This window comes from Micropterus salmoides, unplaced genomic scaffold (assembly GCF_014851395.1).
Source record: "Micropterus salmoides isolate LMB-PRFRI ecotype aquatic unplaced genomic scaffold, ASM1485139v1 Ms_hic_scaffold_3424, whole genome shotgun sequence".
Lineage (NCBI taxonomy): Eukaryota > Metazoa > Chordata > Actinopteri > Centrarchiformes > Centrarchidae > Micropterus > Micropterus salmoides.
In genome coordinates this window covers 1-21,771 of record NW_024042734.1, presented here as the reverse complement: position 1 = coordinate 21,771, position 21,771 = coordinate 1, and the positions used below count along the sequence as shown (strand labels likewise).

The 21,771-nt window shown below is 42.0% G+C and overlaps 1 pseudogene; it reads right to left on the bottom strand.

Annotated features, from left to right (window-relative positions):
- Nucleotides 1-10,763: 10,763 nt before the first annotated feature.
- On the bottom strand, nucleotides 10,764-15,792 carry LOC119884414 (annotated as a pseudogene).
- Nucleotides 15,793-21,771: the final 5,979 nt, after the last annotated feature.

Sequence of the window (21,771 nt, the reverse complement as noted above, 5' to 3'; positions counted from 1 at the left end):
TAGTCAGCACCTCTATACTAGATATGATCAATCTATCTTTATCAACAGGCTATGTACCACAGTACTTTAAAGTAGCTGTAATTAAACCTCTTCTGAAAAAGCCCAAACTTGATCCGGATGTTTTACAAACTATAGACCTATATCTAACCTTCCATTTCTCTCTAAGGTTCTGGAGAAAGCAGTTGCTAAACAGCTGTGTGACTTTCTACAGAGCAATAGTTTATTTGAGGATTTTCAGTCAGGATTTAGAGCTCATCATAGCACAGAGACAGCACTGGTGAAAATTACTAATGACCTCCTTATTGCATCAGACAAAGGACTTGTCTCTGTACTGGTTTTATTAGATCTTAGTGCTGCATTTGATACCATTGACCATCAGATCCTATTGCAGAGACTGGAATATTTCATTGGCATTAAAGGAACCGCTCTAAGCTGGTTTAAGTCCTATTTATCAGATCGATTTCAGTTTGTACATGTTAACGATGAGTCCTCCATGCACGCCAAAGTTACTCATGGAGTTCCTCAAGGATCTGTCCTTGGACCAATCCTCTTCACTTTATATATGCTTCCTTTAGGCAATATTATCAGGAAACATTCCATAAGCTTTCATTGTTATGCAGATGATACTCAGTTATATCTATCGATCAAGCCAGATGAAACTCATCAGTTAGCTAAACTTCAAATGTGCCTTCAGGATGTTAAAACCTGGATGAGCTGTAATTTTCTTATGTTAAACTCAGATAAAACTGAAGTTATTGTTCTGGGGCCTAAGCACCTCCGTGACGCATTATCTAAAGATATAGTTTCCCTGGATGGCATCGCCCTGGCCTCCAGCACCACTGTGAGGAATCTTGGAGTTATCTTTGATCAGGACATGTCGTTTAAGTCCACATTAAGCAAATTTCAAGGACCGCCTTTTTTCACCTACGTAATATTGCGAAAATCAGGAACATCCTGTCTAAAAATGATGCAGAAAAACTAGTCCATGCATTTGTTACTTCTAGGCTGGATTACTGCAATTCCTTATTATCAGGCTGCTCGAAAAGTCCATTAAGACTCTTCAGCTGATCCAGAATGCTGCAGCACGTGTTCTGACAGGAACCAGGAAAAGAGATCACATTTCTCCTGTTTTAGCTTCTTTGCATTGGCTTCCAGTAAAATCCAGAATAGAATTTAAAATCATTCTTCTTACCTACAAAGCTCTTAATGGTCAGGCACCATCTTATCTTAAAGAGCTCATAGTACCTTACTACCCCACCAGAGCACTGCGCTCCCAGAATGCAGGGTTACTTGTGGTTCCTAGAGTCTCCAAAAGTAGACTAGGAGCCAGAGCGTTCAGCTATCAAGCTCCTCTCCTGTGGAACCAGGTTCCAGTTTGGGTTCAGGAGGCAGACACCATCTCCACATTTAAGAGTAGGCTTAAGACTTTCCTCTTTGATAAAGCTTATAGTTAGGGCTGGCTCAGGTAGTCCTGAACCATCCCTTAGTTATGCTGCTATAGGCCTAGACTGCCGGGGGATTTCCCATGATGCACTGAGCTCCTCTCTCCTCTACTTTCTCTCCTCTGTATGCAACCTTATCCCATTATTGCATGTTACTAACACAACTTCTCCCCTTTCTGGTAGTCTTGTGCTTTCTCGTCCCTCTCCTCTCTCCTCCTATCACTTCCTGCAGGTTTTCTGGCTCTGGAGCTGTGGAGTCTGGATCTGTGGCTGCGGGTCGCCTGCTGCCCCCGTGTTCCTGCTCGACACCCTCTACTGCAACGACTATTGTTGCTAGTCTTATTGTTATTATAATCATTAACATTACGATGGTTTCCATTAACACTATTATAAATATCTGTACGATTTTTCATTTAGTTTATAGCAACATTACCTTCGCTGTCTGTACCTCTGTGTGTATATTGTGTAGGCTGCATCCCTCCCCTCTCTCTCTCCTTACATCCCTCTCTCTCTCTCTCTCTTTTCTCTCTCTCTCTCTCTTTCACTCTCTTTCTCTCTCTCTTTCTCTCTCTCTCTCTCTCTCACCCCAACCGGTCGAGGCAGATGGCCGCCCACCCTGAGCCATGGTTCTGCTCGAGGTTTCTGCCTCTTAAAAGGAAGTTTTTCCTTGCCTCTGTCGCCTAGTGCTTGCTCTTGGTGGGAACTGTTGGGCTTCTGTAAATATCATCACAGAGTACGGTCTAGACCTGCTCTTTTATGAAAAGCGCTGTGAGATAACTGTTGTTGTGATTTGGCGCTATATAAATAAAATTGAATTGAATTGAATTAAAAAAATCGGAATCGGCCAGGTAAAATACAATCGGTGCTTCTCTAAAGTTGTTTATTACAAATCAAGACCAAATGTCAGACGTGGTACTGAATGACGTCAGCACCAACAGGTGTGTTCACTGTTGCTCTACATGGTCCTTTCTGTAAAATATTCTCGCCTTTTAACCCAATACAAGATAGCGTCTCTTCCTGTGTGTTTCTCTGCATGTGTAAATGAGTCTTCTAACATGTGAGGCTGTGACAATAACCGGTTACTGTCTGTGCCACTGTGTGTGTAAAACACCCTTAGACTGTGTGTACCGTTAAAGGCAGGGTAAGCAAGTTGCTTCTGAAACACTTTTTGTCATATTTGTTGAAACTGTCTATATACACACCAATTATTAATAATAATTTGTTACTGCATCGCTAGCAAACATAGCTACCTACTTAGCATAGAGCTAACCTGCTGAGTGCAGGCTGATGTAGGAGCCAGAGTAGAGTCGATGAATTATATCTAGCTGTAGGTGAGCTGGAAAACAGCAGTGCGAGCTGTGTTTTTTGGGCTTTACATAAGAATAGCCATTAAACATGGGTTTTTAACTACGAAATTTAAAAAGTCTTTATTTTTATTTAATTTGCTGGAGGGGTGAATTTGGCCCATGTGCCAATACTTGTCTACACTGGTCTAAACACTAACTGTACTGTGATCTGACCTGAGAGTTTCCAGCGTACAGTGTGGGCTCTCCAGTCCAGTAGACAGCAGCTTCACTCCTGAATCCTGCAGGTTGTTTTTACTCAGGTCCAGATCTCTCAGACTAGAGGACTGGGAGCTGAGAACTGAGGACAGAGCTTCACAGCATCTCTTTGAGAGGTAACAGCCACTCAGTCTGAAGAGACAATAATCAACACAAATTAAAATGTTGTTATTATGTTGTTATACAATTATTGTGTCATTGATTGAGTCTGGACTGAAGTACAATCAGAAAGTACAATTCAACAACTATTGAACCTGTATTTTATCTGTGAATCAAAAATTAAAACAGTAAAGCTGAAAAAATCTGCTTCATCTAGATGGTAATCCACACTGGCTAAAATCCTTGCTTGTTCTAGTCTAAAGATAAAATTTGCAGTGAAACGAATTTCTCTGAAGAAGTTCATCTTTATGCTGTTCAGTACAGGTGCATCTAAAAATATTTAAAACAAAAATCAAAATTTTTGAGATGCTGGCCATTTATTAAACTTTGCCATCAGATTTCAAATCCAAATTATAAGCCCCAAATGAAAGCCTTTGAAATTTTATTTTGTTGATGTAAAACTCAAGTACGGTTTGTGCGCCATTTAAATGGCAGACCTACACTACTTGGCATGCATACAATTTGTGTGACCTGGGGCCTCATGTATAAACGCTGCCTACGCACAAAGGTTATGTACGCTGGTTTTCATGTACACTTTGATGTATAATAATGAATGTGGGAAGAATAGGTATAATTATGCTTCTCACAATTTTAATTTTACATTGTTTCACACGTCATTAGCCGCGTAAGCACAGAGGAGAGGGCTGTTGTTGTGCTGAATTTTAGATGCCTGGTGAGAATTGCATGCACCTCGCGGGGAGTAACGGTCATGTATGCTGAGAAAAGAGGTGGAAGCAATACTTGGCTGGTAGCCTACATGATCTGATTTGTTGAATTATGGACCCAACTCTTAAGGTCCTTTTCAGACACTTTGCTGTGCGCAATGATTAAATGCGGTTAATATATTAGCTGAATCTCAAGGATTGCTACTTCTAATAAATGTAATAAAATATTAATGACTCTAAACGTTCATTAAAGATATATTTTAAATCCATCCCCACAAAGAATATTATAGCATTTAAAAGCAGTATTTGGAGGTGCAGGCAATTCTCAGCAGGCATGCAAAACTCAGCATAACACCAGACTTTATGCCATGTCTCATGGTCGGCTGTGCTGTTGAACTGCCAGCATAAGGCCAGGATAATGTCAGGTGGAAAGATGTAGGCTCGCCCAGATATTATACATGAATATATCTACAGAGTCCTTTTCAGACTTTAACTCAGCCAAATGATGGAATTATTATCACCGTAACAATCCAAGATAACATCTAATAGTATTAAAGATTTACAGAATAGTGCATCACTAGTTTTTTAACATCCTGTGTGCATCACCATTTAGTCTACAGTTTAGTTTTTAATTGTAAAATTGCTGAAGTGAAGAGACTGCTGTCAGGCGCACAGGGTGCAATGAGACACCATGGTGGCGCAAAAACAGATCTGCCTTGTCACCCGGCACATCTTCACCACTTGCACTGGGTCCAGCATTAGACAGATCAACCTGACGGAACAGCGCCATCCCGGTAAATACAAGTAGGCTATAACCACTGAGGGTTTCTCACAAGGCGGGGTTCGTGCATGTGCACCCAATTTCACATTGATTGAGATGTATAAAGGAAAGGTTTGTAGGTCCTGGCAAATGCCTGGTTTTATACATACATTTCTGTGCGTACGTACTTTTCAAGATTTGTAAGTTCGCCATCTTTCAGTATGAAAGCTGCGCAGTCTTTTATACATGAGGCCCCAGGACAGGGAGAAAGAGAAAATGTGCACCGGTTACAGTGCTCGTCATTATTGGCATCTGCTCTTGCCAACCATAGGCTCATTAGTATACCTTTATATATCAGGTCAATTACTTGATCTGCTGCCACACTACCTATGTGTTCTTATCACGTAAAAAAGTAATGGGCAACACTATGCTTTCACAGAACTTCTTTATGATTGATGTGCCAAATAACCGTATGGAAACTGGAAAAAGGGCATTTGTGTATTCTGCACCATTGGCATGGAATATGTTGCGAAAGGATTTTAAAACTCAATGAATAGGTCCCAGGGAATAAAGCTATTCAGCTTGTCTGCCAGCTACTGGTACTCAGCAACTGGCTGACAAGCTGAATGGCATTTATTGTTGGTTTGAAAACCCCCACAGTCACACCTCTCCCATACTCCAACACCATCTTCAAACAATCACCTCCTCCCTCTGACACGCTGTCACCCCCCCTCTCTGATCCCTCATCTGCACTCATGATCTGTGAAGAAGACCTGAGCCAGCTCTTCCAGAGGCAGAAGATCAGGAAGGCTCCTGACCCAGACGGTGTGCCACCATCCTGCCTGAAAATCTGTGCAGACCAGCTGCTTTCTTAGTATCTGTCTTGTCTTGTATTCTAGTCATGTCCTGCATTCTTATCTATGTCTTAGTGTCTACTCCTTGTCCGCATACTTCGATATTTTTTCCATGTTTGCTCTGCGTTCTGTTTAATCTTAGTTCAGTCCGTTTTCCCTGTTTTTGTAGTTTTTTGGTATATTGGTGATTGTCTGCTTATGTTCTGGTTCAGTTATTTATATTCTGTTTCTTCCTGGTTATTAGTTTCCCTATGGCTTTATTGGTGTCTATCTGTTTCCCTGCTGTCTCTCTGCCTGCCTGTGTCTCATGTGTCCTGATCCCCCTCACCTGTGATGCTCCCGCCCCGCTCATTAGTCCCTGTGTGTGTGTGTGTGTGTGTGTGTCTTCAGTCTTTGTCACGTCCTTGCGTCTAATGTTGAGTGTTCCTGCCTGTTCCTTTGTTTCATGGATCGCTTCCTTGCATGTTGCCTGTTTAAGTTGCTGAATAAATCTTTTGTTTGTACTGCATCCTCCTTGCTGTGATCTGCGTTTGGGTCCTCACCTCAGTCTGCACTCAGCCTCAACTACATGTCTAGTCGATGCGGACGGTAAGCACTGTGATTGGTCTGCTGGGTAGCCTCGCAATGCCTCCGAGCCGACCGGAAGTCCCCCATGCTTTGTAGTAACTTTATCTAGCGGCTAAAAAAAAGCTGTGACATGGTGGATCAATTCATTTTTTCATCAGAATGTGATCCATTTGGGCAGTAACATTTGAAAACGCTACAGCAGCTGCACATATACAATTTTACCCCCACACAAACCTGACTCGGCCAGCAAAAGTCAACACAGTGGATGCTGCAGCGCTACCGCCAATTAGCGTTTGGGGGTGTAATTACAGAATGACAGAAACACCGACGCACAAGTATAAATGCCTGGATAGACCCTACGCAGGAGTATAAATCAAGCTTAACAGGTCAGTGGATGATGCTGTCAACTTGGGTCTGTATTACATCCTGCAACACCTCGACTCTCCAGCGACATATGCAAGTATCCTGTTCGTGGACTTCAGCTCAGCGTTCAACACCATCATACCGGACATCCTCAGCACCAAACTCACCCAGCTCACTGTGCCAGCCTCCACCTGTCAGTGGATCACAAATATCCTAACTGACTGGAGTCAGCAGGTGAGGCTGGGGAACATCACATCCAGCACCTGGACTATCAGCACTGGCGCCCCCCAGGGGTGTGTGCTCTCCCCACTGCTCTTCTCCCTCTACACCAACGACTGCACCTCAGGAGATGATGGAGGTCATTCTTGATGATGGAAGGCCATCATCACAAAGGCCCAGCAGAGGACGTACTTCCTGCGCCAGGTCAGGAAGCTCAACCTGCCTAAGGAGCTGCTGATCCACTTCTACACAGCCATCATCCAGTCTGTCCTCTGCACCTCCATCACTGTCTGGTTTGGATCTGCCACCAAAAAGGACAGGAGCAGACTGCAACGGACAGTCAGGACTGCAGAAAAGATCATCGGTGCCAACCTGCCCTCCAGAGTCAGGAAACGGGCAGGAAACATCACTGCAGATCCATCTCATCACAGACACAACCTGTTCCAGCTTCTCCTCTGTGGTAGGTGCTACAGAGCACTGTACGCCAAAACCAACAGACACAGGAACAGTTTCTTCCCACAAGCCATCACTTGGATGAACAGCTGATTTCTGACTCACGGTGTCGGGAACAATTCCTGTGCAACAACCCAGTAACTATCTAATCAGCCACCTGTTTACTGGTTACTACTTATTTATTCACCATTCTCTATTTCAGTGCTGTTCATACTGTTATATTATCATAAGTTATTTAATTCAATTCAATTCAATTTTATTTATATAGCGCCAAATCACAACAGTTATCTCACAGCGCTTTTCATAAAAGAGCAGGTCTAGACCGTACTCTATGATGCTATTTACAGAAGCCCAACAGTTCCCACCAAGAGCAGCACTAGGAGACAGACGCAAGGAAAAACTGCCTTTAAGAGGCAGAAACCTCGAGCAGAACCATGGCTCAGGGTGGGCGGCCATCTGCCTCGACCGGTTGGGGTAAGAGAGAGAGAGAGAGAGAGAGAGAGGGGAGGGAGAGAGAGAGAGGGGAGGGAGGCAGCCTACACAATATCCACACACAGAGGTACAGACAGTAAAGGTGATGTTGCTATAGACTAAATGAAAAATGGTACAGATATTTATAATAGTGTTAATGGTAACAATCGTAATGTTAATGATTATAATAACAATAATAACAATAAGACTAGCAACAATAGTCGTTGCAGCAGAGGGTGTCGAGCAGGAACACGGGGGAAGCAGGTGACCCGCAACTACAGATCCAGACTCCACAGCTCCAGAGCCAGAAAACCTGCAGGAAGTGATAGCAGGAGAGAGGAGAGGGACGAGAAAGCACAAGACTACCGGAAAGGGGAGAAGTTGTGTTAGTAACATGCAATAATGGGATGAGGTTGCATACAGAGGGAGAGAAAGTAGAGGAGAGAGGAGCTCAGTGCATCATGGGAAATCCCCCGGCAGTCTAGGCCTATAGCAGCATAACTAAGGGATGGTTCAGGACTCACCTGAGCCAGCCCTAACTATAAGCTTTATCAAAGAGGAAAGTCTTAAGCCTACTCTTAAATGTGGAGATGGTGTCTGCCTCCTGAACCCAAACTGGAACCTGGTTCCACAGGAGAGGAGCTTGATAGCTGAACGCTCTGGCTCCTAGTCTACTTTTGGAGACTCTAGGAACCACAAGTAACCCTGCATTCTGGGAGCGCAGTGCTCTGGTGGGGTAGTAAGGTACTATGAGTTCTTTAAGATAAGATGGTGCCTGACCATTAAGAGCTTTGTAGGTGAGAAGAATGTTTTGAAATTCTATTCTGGATTTTACTGGAAGCCAATGCAGAGAAGCTAAGACAGGAGAAATATGATCTCTTTTCCTGGTTCCTGTCAGAACACGTGCTGCAGCATTCTGGATCAGCTGAAGAGTCTTAACGGACTTTTTCGAGCAGCCTGATAATAAGGAATTGCAGTAATCCAGCCTAGAAGTAACAAATGCATGGACTAGTTTTTCTGCATCATTTTTAGACAGGATGTTCCTGATTTTCACAATATTACGTAAAAAGGCGGTCCTTGAAATTTGCTTAATGTGAGACTTAAACGACATATCCTGATGAAAGATAACTCCAAGATTCCTCACAGTGGTGCTGGAGGCCAGGGCGATGCCATCCAGGGAAACTATATATTTAGATAATGCGTCACAGAGGTGCTTAGGCCCCAGAGCAATAACTTCAGTTTTATCTGAGTTTAACATGAGAAAATTACAGGTCATCCAGGTTTTAACATCCTGAAGGCACATTTGAAGTTGAGCTAACTGATGAGTTTCATCTGGTTTGATCGATAGATATAACTGAGTATCATCTGCATAACAATGAAAGCTTATGGAATATTTCCTAATAATATTGCCTAAAGGAAGCATATATAAATTGAAGAGGATTGGTCCGAGGACAGATCCTTGTGGAACTCCATGACTAACTTTAGCATGCATGGAGGACTCATCGTTAACATGTACAAACTGAAATCGATCTGATAAATAGGACTTAAACCAGCTTAGAGCGGTTCCTTTAATGCCAATGAAATATTCCAGTCTCTGTAATAGGATCTGATGGTCAATGGTATCAAATGCAGCACTAAGATTTAATAAAACCAGTACAGAGACAAGTCCTTTGTCTGATGCTATAAGGAGGTTGTTAGTAATTTTAACCAGTGCTGTCTCTGTGCTATGATGAGCTCTAAATCCTGACTGAAAATCCTCAAATAAACTATTGCTCTGTAGAAAGTCACACAGCTGTTTAGCGACTGCTTTCTCCAGAACCTTAGAGAGAAATGGAAGTTTAGATATAGGTCTATAGTTGGCTAAAACATCCGGATCAAGTTTGGGCTTTTTCAGAAGAGGTTTAATTACAGTGTGGTATATAACATATGTGCATTTGACCATTACAGTTTAACATAATGCTCTGCAGCTGGTGAGAGGAACAGTGAACCCTTATGGGGAAGTAATGATTGATGGGTGTACAAAGAGTGAACCCTTCTATGGAATTTGACCTCTGACCCAGTGATAGGGGGAGTAGTGATTAGTGTCTATGAAGGGACTTTGCCCTTATATGGTTTTTAGCAGAGACCTAAACATGTCCTATATAAGCTGTGTTCGATGTACAGAGAGACAGAGAGGTTATTGGGCTGGGTCACTCTCCAAGCTGCTGCAGAGCTTGTAATTGATGCTGAATTCTTTGATGTAATAAACTTTTATAACCAAGAACAGTGTCAAGCGGATTTCTTCTCAACACATCATCGCAGCATTATCGTTCGGACACCACAACAGCTACTTTAAAGTACTGTGGTACATAGCCTGTTGATAAAGATAGATTGATCATATCTAGTATAGAGGTGCTGACTAAGGGTAAAACATCTTTAAGCAGCCTAGTCGGGATGGGGTCTAAGAGGCAGGTTGATTTTATCATTAAAGAAGCTCATGAAGTCGTAACTACTGAGAGCTATGGGAATACTTGGCTCAATAGAGCTGTGACTCTCTGTCAGCCTGGCTACAGTGCCGAAAATAAACCTGGGGTTGTTCCTATTTTCCTCTATTAATGACGAGTAAGTACGCTGCTCTGGCATTATGGAGGGCCTTCCTATAAGTTTTAAGACTATGGAGTTTCAGTATTATACCATGGAGCTAACCGTCTTTGTTTTAGTATTTTCTTTTTTAGAGGGGCTACAGAGTCGAGTGTCATTTGCAGCGAGCCTGCAGCACTATCAACAAGATGATCATTTGGGAGGGACTGAAATTAGCATAGGAGTCCTTCGTTACTTTGTGACTTGATAATGAATTTAGAGCTGATGGAATTACATCCTTAAATTTAGCTACAGCACTATCAGACAGACATCTTGTATAGAAATTATTCCAGCATCCTTTGCACTATGCTCCATCGCACCATGTGTGTATGTATCTGTATATCACATCCACCTCTGACATGGACATAATAATGATAATAGTTTTACTCCTGTATCCTTTGCACTCTGCTCACTGTACTATTTGTCAATATGTCTTTGTTTGTTTATAGTGTGTATATTTTTGTTCTCTATACTATAGCCATTGAATGCCTCTTTTGTCTGAGAGGTTACAGCCACTGAGCCTGAGAATAAGAGTAGGAAAGAAATGAATAGTAGTAAGATTTCTCTCTTTCCCGTTCAAAAGATAGCAGACTATTTAAAATGTCAAATAAATCCAACTTCCTCTGTACTTACAGAGCTTTGTTGGAGGCTTTGACCACTGGCAGCAGCCTCAGAAGAGCCTCCTCTGAAGCAGAGTACTTCTTCAGGTAAAACACGTCCAGATCTTTTTCTGATGACAGTAAGATGAAGACCAGAGCTGACCACTGAGCAGGAGAGAGTTCATCTGTGGAGAGACTTCCTGAACTCAGGGACTGTTGGATCTCCTCCACTAGATAACGCTCATTGAGTTCATTCAGACAGTGGAACAGATTGATGCTTTGCTCTGCAGAGAGATTTTCCTCCAACTTCTCCTTGATGTACTGGACTGTTTCCTGAATGGTCTGTGAGCTACTTTCTGACTGTTTTAGCAGGCCTCGTAGGAGAGTCTGATTGGTCTGCAGTGAAAGTCCCAGGAGGAAGCGGAGGAACAAGTCCAGGTGTCCATTTGGACTCTGTAAGGCCTTGTCCACAGCACTCTGGTAGAGATATTTTAGATCCTGTTTATGTTTAAATAATTTAAACCAGGAGGTTGATTGTTCTTCTGACAGCAGATTGACACCAGAGTTGGTGAAGGTCAGACGGACATGAAGAGCAGCCAGAAACTCCTGAACAGTTAGATGGACGAAGCTAAACATCTTGTCATCCTCCTTCCTCTTCCCACGTTCCTCTTTAAAGATCTCTGTGAACACTCCTGAGCACACCGAGGCCCCGTGGACATCTATGCCGCTCTCTTTTAGATTTTTCTCGTAGAAAATCGGGTTGCCCTTTTCCAGCTGGTGGAAAGACAGTTTTGCTAATGACTTAAGGTACTGAATGCACTTTTTTGGGCCATATTTTGTTTTTGTCTGATCAATCTGAAACACAAGGAATTCTGCATACATCTCAGTCAGGGTCTTGGGCAGCTCTCTACCCTCTCTGGTTTTCAACACCTCCTCCAGAACTGTAGCAGTGATCCAGCAGAAGACTGGGATGTGGCACATGATGTGGAGGCTTCGTGATGTCTTGATGTGGGAGATGATGCTGCTGGCCTGCTCCTCATCTCTGAATCTCTTCCTGAAGTACTCCTCCTTCTGTGGGTCAGTGAACCCTCTGACCTCTGTCACTATATTAACAAAATCAGAATGGATCTGATTGGCTGCTGCAGGTCGTGTGGTTATCCAGAGGCGAGCAGAGGGCAGCAGGTTCCTCTTGATGAGGTTTGTCAGCAGCTTCTCCACTGAGGTGGCCTCTGTAACATCGAAGTTAACTGTCTGGTTTTTACTGGTAGAGCAGTCTAGTTGAAGCGGCTCTCATCCAGTCCATCCAAAACAAAGAGAAGTTTAAATTTACTTTTGTCATAGTTGGTGTTTCCCGATAACTGCAGAGTTGTAAAGATGTGATTAAGAGCTTCTTCCTTGATGCATCTGGTCTCTGTAATACAACGATGAATCAGTTCTGCCAAACACAATTTTTCTTCCTTCCATAGATTCAGCTGGCGGAAGGTGAAGGGGAATACCAGATGCACATCTTGATTGGCTCTTCCTTCAGCCCAGTCCAACACAAACTTGTGCACAAGAAATGTTTTGCCAATTCCTGCAATTCCATTGGTCAGCACAGTTCGTATGGGTTTATAACTCCCAGAGGGGGGTTTGAAGATGTCACTGGGTTTAAGTGGTTTCTCTGTTTCAGCTGGCTTCACCACAGCCTCAATCTGCCTGACCTCATGCTGTATGTTGATATGTATGGCAGCCCCAGCTGTGATGTACAGCTCTGTGAAGATTTCATCCAGAAGCTGCTCATCCTTCTTCTGAGCCCACCCCTCTTGTGCACACATAAACTTATCCTGGAGGTTTGACTGAAGTAAGTGTTTGTAATGTGAGATGGGTTGTGGCTCTGGTTCTGGAACAATCACATCTGTGTTACATAAATAGAAAAATCATAGAATTAGGCTGCATGTCTACAGTAAAAGCTTTTATTTTGCTAAAGGTTCGTTTCTGAAGAGAAACTAAGAAGAATTTGGAACTTGTATTCAGAGATATGTAGTTGCTAAGTTAACGTTTAGGTTTGAACCCATCCTTCTCTTTTGTACACCTACACATACCTATCACATTTAAGTGCAAGCATTTTAGATATAGCCATAGTATTTCTTAAAATAAATCAGGTTGTCCACCACTCTTTTTGTTTAGTGTAATTAATTCAATTACAAGATTATTAATACTAAATACTAGTGGTTTAAAATTTGATTAGATTTGCTTACTATAAGATTAGTATTTTTTTTTCTAGATAAAAACCTGAATAGTCCAGGGTTAGAACCAACCTTCACATTGAGAGTAATGTATGTTAACTAGTAAGCGTCTATATAAACTGACACGTGGTGAGGTGTCTTTGACATCACAATGTCCATCAGTGGACAGTACGTCAAGCCGTTCAAACATTTTTAACTATCCAGAATTAACATTACAGATCAAATGTGTCATGGTGACTAGTCCAAATTTTTATTCAAGATATCTTTAATGTTATCAAAACGACAGTTAGAGATTTCTGTAATTGACTTTGAACTTGTCAATACTGAATTATTCTGTAAGTTTTCATAGCTTCCTGGGCCTTTGTTAAGAAGTTAATGTAATGCTTTTATTACTCTAAGACCTTTAAGTTATAATGTCTCACACAGAAAGTAAACTCAAAAACTTCACTTTGTCCTTCAGGGCTTCCGTACATACCAGAGATTCCAGCAGCTTACCTTCACACTGAGAGGAGGAAGGTCCTCTGTTCTCTCCAACATCACTGACCTCCACTGACACACACACACAAAGACAGAGAGAGACATCAATTAATTATTGTTTTATGTTTTTGTTTATTAATACACACACACACACACACACACACACGTTAGTGTTTCATTTATTTATTTTATTTTAATTAGGGCCCGAGCACGACCGTGCAAATCCCTATTGAATTTGCTAAGATTATATATATATATATATATATAAATTTCTGCAAAGTAAGCTCCATTGTCGGGGCCTAAACATACTCGAAAACTCACCAAACTTTGCAAACATGTCAGAACTGGAGAAAATTGTTTTTGTATTTTATGGGTTTCGCACATGGGCGTGGCAAAATGACTCGCTAGCGCCACCTAGAAAATTGGAAAAGATTATCCCCTCGTTCACGTTCAACCTACATGTACGAAATTTTCTGGGGACATTTATCATATCAAGACGCACAAAAAAGCCTCAAGAACCCATAGCCTAAAGTCAACAGGAAGTCGGCCATTTTGAATTTTACGGCCATTTTTGGATGATTTACACACTTCGTACTTTAACGAACTCCTCCTAGGGATTTAGTCGGATCGACGTCAAATTTCTGCTGTGCCTTCTAAAGGCATTGACGATGAAAAGTTGTGCTATTTGCAAGTTTTCGTCAATGGGCGTGTCCATGGCGTCGATGAATCGCTATGAAACAGGAAGTTGTTGTAACTTCAGTGTACATGCTCACATCTGCACCAAACTGTGCAAAGTGCGCTACAAGTGCGAGGGCCCGCCCAACGCTGCTTGCAGCTTTAATTTTATTTATAATATATTTATTTTTGTAACACACACACACACGCGCTTTGATTACTTTATGCTTTAATTACCTGTTTAATGAAATGTATGGGGTTGATTGTTCTTATGTAGTTTGTATGATGCTTTAGCAATATTGTTGTTACACATTCATGCCAATAAAGCTAATTTGAATTTGAGAGATAGCGAGACAGATTATATTTGCAGTTTGACTTATTACTTATTATAACTTCAGGTTTAGCTGCTTCTGAATGGACAGATGAACTTCGAACAGGTCAGAGTTAGTTATATACAGTATATATTTCCTCTTAGCGTCTATTACATCAAGTCCATCAATATATCAACCTCATGTCCACAACTGCATTCATCAGTCATTAGGACATCTCATTGGTTATTTACTCAAGACATAAAAACACATCAAGTAAACCATCCACATTACTCAGTGAAATTAATATCTCCCAGTTTCTCAAACCAAGGAGAAAATAAAGGAGAATGAAATCAGGCCATTCATCATAACCATTTCTCATAATAACGAGATCGGACCTCAACTTTTACTCTTTGGTGAATGTAATGAGGTTCTGTACTGAGAGACCCAGTTCCTTTACAAGTATGAATGAAAATACGAATGTAAAAATGTTGACTGACCTTCTGGTCCTGAGCTGGTGTCCGGCAGACTCTGCACCAGGTCGTTCCTGGATATCTTCTCTAAAACCTTCTTGGTCACCTCCAGAGGTCCATGAGGTTTATAGGCGTTCACCATCAGGTCCACTGTTTTCAACCTGTCTGCCTTTTCCAGATCGCACTCTTTGATGGTCTGGTAGTCTCCCAGGAAGTCACGCTGCTTCAGATACCATTTGAACTTTGTAAATTCCTCCTCTCTTAAATCCTCCAGAGTGTTCAAAAGGTCCTCTGCAGTCATCATGGTTCCCTGCTAAAATCAGGCAGTGTTGTCCACCTGAAGGAAAACTGTAACACAAATGTATCAGAGCAGCAACAGGAGCTCTGATTGGCATATTTATATATAAACATATTTGTAAAACTAGGTAGCAACTTGGGAGTCCAAAAAAGCTCACTGTAGACAGTCAAAAATTGGTTACCCAAGTTACATCTTGGTAGGCTTCAAGACCAACTAAGGAACAACTCACAAATATCTTATAGCCCTCGATCTCCTCCTACTTTAGGTGCCCTTGTAAGATTTCCACTCCAAAATCTTCTTCCTGATTAGTTTTCTATTCCTGAATTCTCTACCAGGTTTTTTTCCATTGTTTATTCTGGAACTTCGGTAATCGGTAATATTTTGCACCATCCAGGTACTGTTTTTAATTCACTTTTTCATTCTTATTCTTATTCACAGATCTTTTGCCAAACTGTGTAATTTCCTTGATATGCTTTAGCATTTACTGTTGGCTTTAACAGCGTTTATACTTGTGCACAGTTTACTTTAATCTAAGACAGTGTGTCAGAATACATTTGACAAAGATTAAAGCATTTTCTAGTTCCACAGTTACTGCAAATCAAGCACTTAATGTTTCAAAATCGAACACTCTTTGTTATAAGTTTCAACAGATGGTTTTCAGTGGTCACATGTTGGTGGACTTCCTGGTACCTTTCAACACGTGGACTCCCTCTCCTCTGTATTATTCACAAACTCTCCAAGCCTTTTGCTTATGTGTACCGTTAGGGTGGTGGTGACAGTGGATAAGACACATGTCTTTAATCCCACCAATGCTCGCACCTGGCCTCTTATCTACTTCACTAAGGAATACATGCTCATCACGAGAGACTCATAATACAGGGAGAAAAAAAGCATACAAAGAGAGTGGCTTAAACCTTTAAACACATCAAAACCCAATATATACACATTAAGACATTACGTGTAGTGTTTCTTGTATAGAAAGAGTGTCCATCAGAGTGGTTTAAACAAAAGCGGCTAAGAATGTACTATATAGTAACTATCCTGTAGATAGTAAATAATACACATCACAACATTATTTCTTAGATTAATGTAAGTGTTATGGGTTGCATAGTTATTGCTAACTTGACCACAGAGCCCTATGCATGCAAAAACAACACTAAAGGGTACCCAGAGTGTTAAAAAGCAACGCCAACAACACCTGACCAAGAATGAGAATGTGTTGTTTGAAGTTGCAAATTTGGAATTTTGGCTGTCACCATCTAGACTTTTGGGTGCCAGAAGCAGGCTAGGACTAACAATCTGGCAATTCTGCCACCAGCAATGTGGGGAAAAGGAAAAAGGTGGAGTGGAAAGGTTCAGAGAAAAATAACAACCATCTCGAGGCTGATGCTGCAAAATGTTGATTAGTCACCAATGTCAGTGCCAGTAAAATGTAAGCCAGCTGCAGTGATAATTAGCCCGACTGATATGGGATTTTAAGTCTGATGCATTCATCATTTATAACATCATAACATTGCCCCTTATAAGTTTTTGGTGATCTTTTACATAATATATTGGATATCACAAATTTCCGTTCCATTGTACTGTACTATTGTATTCTTGTGATTCTGTTTTTCTCTTGTGTTTTGGCCTGCCTGCCTGTGTCTCATCTGCTCCCCTTGCTCGTGTTCTCCCTCCCTCTCTCTGCTCCTGAGCACAGCTGACAATCCGCACCTGCACCTCGTCAGCCACCTCCTCTGCCTGCCACACCTGCCAGCAATCAACTCCATCCCTGCCAGTATTTCAACCCCAGTTCTCCACACAGTCTCTGCTTGATCGTCATCGCTCCTAACCTGGTGCCCTTGTGTTTCCCTGTTCTTAGTTTTCCCTGTGTCTAACCCTGTCTGTCTGTCTCTTTGCCTTTCCCCAGGTTCACTCACCCTTGTCCTCCGTCGAGTCAGCTGGGCTCGCCCACCTGCCCTCTCCCCTCGGACTTCCGCCACGGCGTCCTCCGGCTCTCCCTCGTGCCTCGCCACTCAGCCGGCCACCACACTCCTCCACCAACCCCCCTGGTCAGTTCTTTCACGCCTCCTCTCTTCCTCGGTCCCCAGTGTCCCCCTCGGCTCCCTAGTCACGGCCTACTCTCACCTTCTTGCTCCTCAGCCCCCGTGCCCGTGTTCCCCGGCGACCACCTCTCCCTCACCGGAGCTCCCATAACCCCTTCTTTACCTCAATAAAATCTGTTTCAACCTGAGCGTTGCTTTTGGGTCCTCATCTGTCCAACACACATAACAATACGGTACTTAATTTGATACCTTGCATAAAATACCAACTGTTGAAGCCATAGTAGTTGATTGGTAGCCTAAAATAATTTTATGGTTATAGACAAGCAAGGAGATCTATTTCTTTTTTTCAAATAACTAATTATTAACTTAATTACTGGATTAGTTTACAACAGCAAAGTTAATATAAACTTAATATCTGACATCACAATACGGATGTTTAGAAAGAATAAAAAAACTCTGTAAGCATATTCCTCCTCTCTACTGTTAACTGCCTTTAGATAATGTTACCTGGTAGAAGGAGGAGCGGTTGGTTTGTCTCAGCCAGAGTTTTTAACAATGTGCCAGATTTTAAAACTACAGACCAGTCTATGCTCCAAACAATCAACTTTCTATTTAGCTTGTTTTTAACATTTGGCTAGTTGCTAGTTGTAGCTGTCGGCAACTTGAGTAGTTTGGAGCCAACTTAACATCACAGTCCCAACCGCAATGGAGCGTCTCTCTCTGCAGGGCGCTGTGTGTGTGTATTCATGTAGGAGCCGAAAGAGAGCAGCACAAGCTGCAGGCCAATGATAAACCAACACCAGGCCGGTTTGATTCCGCATTTCAGTGCCATCAATAAAAAAACATTAGTTTTCTTACCCATCGCGTTTCAAGTCAAATCGGACTTGACTCTGGAGACATAACGTTACATTATATGACCTGCTAGTCTCGACAGCAGTATCGATAAGCTCAAACCGGACCCAACGTGAGGCCGATGTGCACAGCTGTAGGATTAGCCGGTCGACATGCATATATTCAGTGACCAAGGTTTAGGTTCTAACACTTCTGATGGTTGTGGAAAGGGTAGGGGCTTCGGGGGGCTGTCAACACCTTTATCACAAATGTACCGCTAGCTAGCACTTCCAGTCTGTACGGGACGACCCAGAGCATCTCATAGAGACGCTTCCGGAAGAGTCTCATGGAGACACACACGGTGCATCTCACACGTCAAATAACTACGCTTTGTCACTCTTTCTCAGATCATCGGTATATGATACCCTGAGATGAGAACGGGCTGGATTTTCAGGTTTTGAGAACTGGGTCTCGATCCCCATCCCTAAAGAAAACACTGCCTCTCCAAACTTAATGTTAGAGAATATGGGTAAGTGTCTTGTAGAGTGAAATCTGTCTTCTGCTTGTTATTTAGTGCTAGAGGTAAAAGCAGACAGTAGATGATGAGAAACTCCAGCAAAGACACGGGCTGTAACTTTATGGTCACACCCACATAGCAAACTGACTCCATACACTACCCGGATCCGATCTGGCCCCTTTCACAAAGTGGCACATCCGGCCGGATCTGATCCGGACCTGTTCAGGAAGTGGCTTACCCGGCCCGGATCTGATCCAGACCCGTTCATAAAGTGGCATCTGGTCAAAACTGGCTATAGAAATATCTAAAATCTAGCTGACCAACATCTACTGTTCTGTATAAAAGCTTAAATACTTCTTATAACCTTTAAGCCACCCTGCGGTTCTTTAGTTAAATGCCTTTACCGTGAAGAAGCAGAAAATAGGAAATTTGACTTTGTATTAGCAACTTAATACAGCTCTGCTATGGCCGTAAGAGAGCCATCAGTTATCAGCGATGCGACTGTCAGATAAAATAACTGGGGATCTTAAATGCATTGTTTCGTTACGCAGTTTTTATCCAAAGGTGGACTGCCAGTAAAAACTAAATCCTCTATCAGTCAAAAAACGTCTTTACAGATTGTAAATACATTGAATACTATGTATTACTGGACAAATGAAATGCAACCATAAAAATTATCAAAATATTTTTTATTTAATGAAAACCTCAAGGATTATAACTTTAACATGTTTCAAGACAGGTAGAAACCCTACATACCAAAATACTTTTTTTAAGGTGAATTAACAGTGGGCTGATCTTCCATAAGGATGCTGATAGGGGCACACCTGGAGCTTCTTCCCCTCTGCTGCCAGGTTGAAACACCATATTTTCTGCTTTAGGATATCATCTGTGGCAGCACGGGAGAGATGACTCTTTCTCACACAGCATCTGTAATCACACAAGGAGATTTTCATACAAAATTTCATGAACTCCTATTGCAACCAACAGTTTTTACAAAAGCATACACGCTGACCACCACATATTGATTTTTCTTTACTAGGCCTATTTAAAATAGCATTTGATTGCAGAGCGTTGTAACGCGGCACATCCTCTCTCTCTCTCTCTCTCTCTCTCTCTCACATGAACACCGCTGCACAAATGAGTCCAGCACAACGCGGTCAATGACGGAGACCCACCTTAAAAAAGTTATAAGCATGTAAGGAGCCTAGCTAAGGTTAAAACAGTGTAAAGAACTGAAACAGGTGGAAACGCATTAGGTGCGTTTGACTTCATGCAGCGCTGAATCAACGTGATACATGTTGGACATAAAATAAGGCATGATGGTTAGAAATTGTGTCCGACTTTCGCCGGCGCTGCAAAACGGCACCATGTCACATGACATTTAAACCTTGCGGGAGATGGCAGCTACAGGCGCCGGGTCCGGCAGCTGTAGTTGCTTTTCTCCGTCTGCTTAAAGTTGGAACCACTTTTGTCTGATCTTCTGGCATTTTCCTTTGCAAATGCCGCGGGATCAGTCATTGATCTCAGCTCACACAGGTAGAATGTGTCCGACTCGACTTGATCTAGTCGGCGAAAGTCCTCTCGAACGCACCTAATATTTCTTCCTCACCAGCTTTGCGCAGCACTCCCTGCGATTGGCTAGTACTCGTTGTCTCCGCTGGGTAGGATGGCTGAGTTTAGGATTAGCCAATCAGAGGCAGAGTAGGGGCAGGCTCAAAGCTGGTGGAGGGGGAATAAGACGGTGGAAACAGCCTGGCTTTGTCCACATGTCATAAAACTTTCACTGCCCCTCTAAAGATCACTAATCAACACTTTATATGTTATTCACAGTAGTTTATTCTAAACAAAAAACAAATTATAACAAAGTGGTTTTGTAATTAACTATATATTGGCCACTACCTGGAACCAGCAGAGCACTTCAGCTTTTGAACACATTAAACAAACAAGGTATTTTCTGGAGATTAAGATAGTGTTCAGACCGAAAACAGCACTGCGTTCAAAAAACTTGGTGGAGGCGTGTCCTCAGTGCCGATCACCCAGGAAGGCTGGTTGGAGTGAAAGATCCATGCGTTTTAAGGCTGTTAGCTGTCAAAACACTGTAAACTGTTTATAAATTATGAGAAACTATAAACTCTGGAAAGTAGTGCGGCAAATTTATCTTGCATGACAACAAATCATAATTTAACTGTCAAGTTTCAGAGTCTACCAGAATATATGATTAGTAGTAGTAATGTGTATCTTGGCAATTTTTGCCAACAGACCCTGCAATTTTCTGAAACCCCCTGTGTTGACTCCCAATCCTCGTCGTCGATTATAGCATGGTTGTGTTTATTTAAGTAGTGCTAATGCCAGTTTGAACACTTCCCAAGACTGCTGTGACTTCAGATTGTTTTAAATATATATTACAATTACTTACACAGGAGCAAACGTGTGTGCATAGTGATCCCTTTCCAATTTATCCTCTTCCCAAATACACATCATGAACATGTGGGCAAGGATGTACCACGTGGAACGTTTTTGTTGTGGCCCCTCTGGCTTCCAGGAAGAAAATCTAAAATTAAAAAAGTACAAAAAATATCAATTTTTTTTTTTATCATGCAACCAGGTGTAAATACTGTGTTAATTAGATTTTTTTATTTTTTTTATTCCCAACACCTTGGTAATCAATTTTTAAATCGGCCAAAAGAAATATGTATGTATTCATGTATGTATATAGTCCAGCAACTTCAACAGAATGAGACATCCTCTACTAAAAACCATCAGCTGATCCACAGTTTCAGTAGAAAATAAATAAAATACTAACAAAATATATATAATACAGTGTTTCCCACACGTAGCCCGGTAGATTAACAGCCGTCAAGTAAATTTGGTGACCCATTTTAAAATAGTTTGATAGCAGCGCTGCGCAAATTCGCTCCGCACATCCTCTCACTCGGTCGCTCTCTCTCTTTAACACGGACAACAGACCGTCTGTGAATTGAAAGGTTGGCATCAGAAACAACGCTGCACAAATCTGTCCATCACAACGCTGTCGTGTCGGAGACCATCTTCAAAACAGTTATTAGCAAGCATGTAAGGAGCCCAGCTAATAAGGAGAGCTAAGTTAACTTGGAAAACAGCTGTCGAAGTTAGCACGCTATAACTGGTAGTCAACAGGTGCGTTTGAGATAACTGGCTGACTTTCGCCAA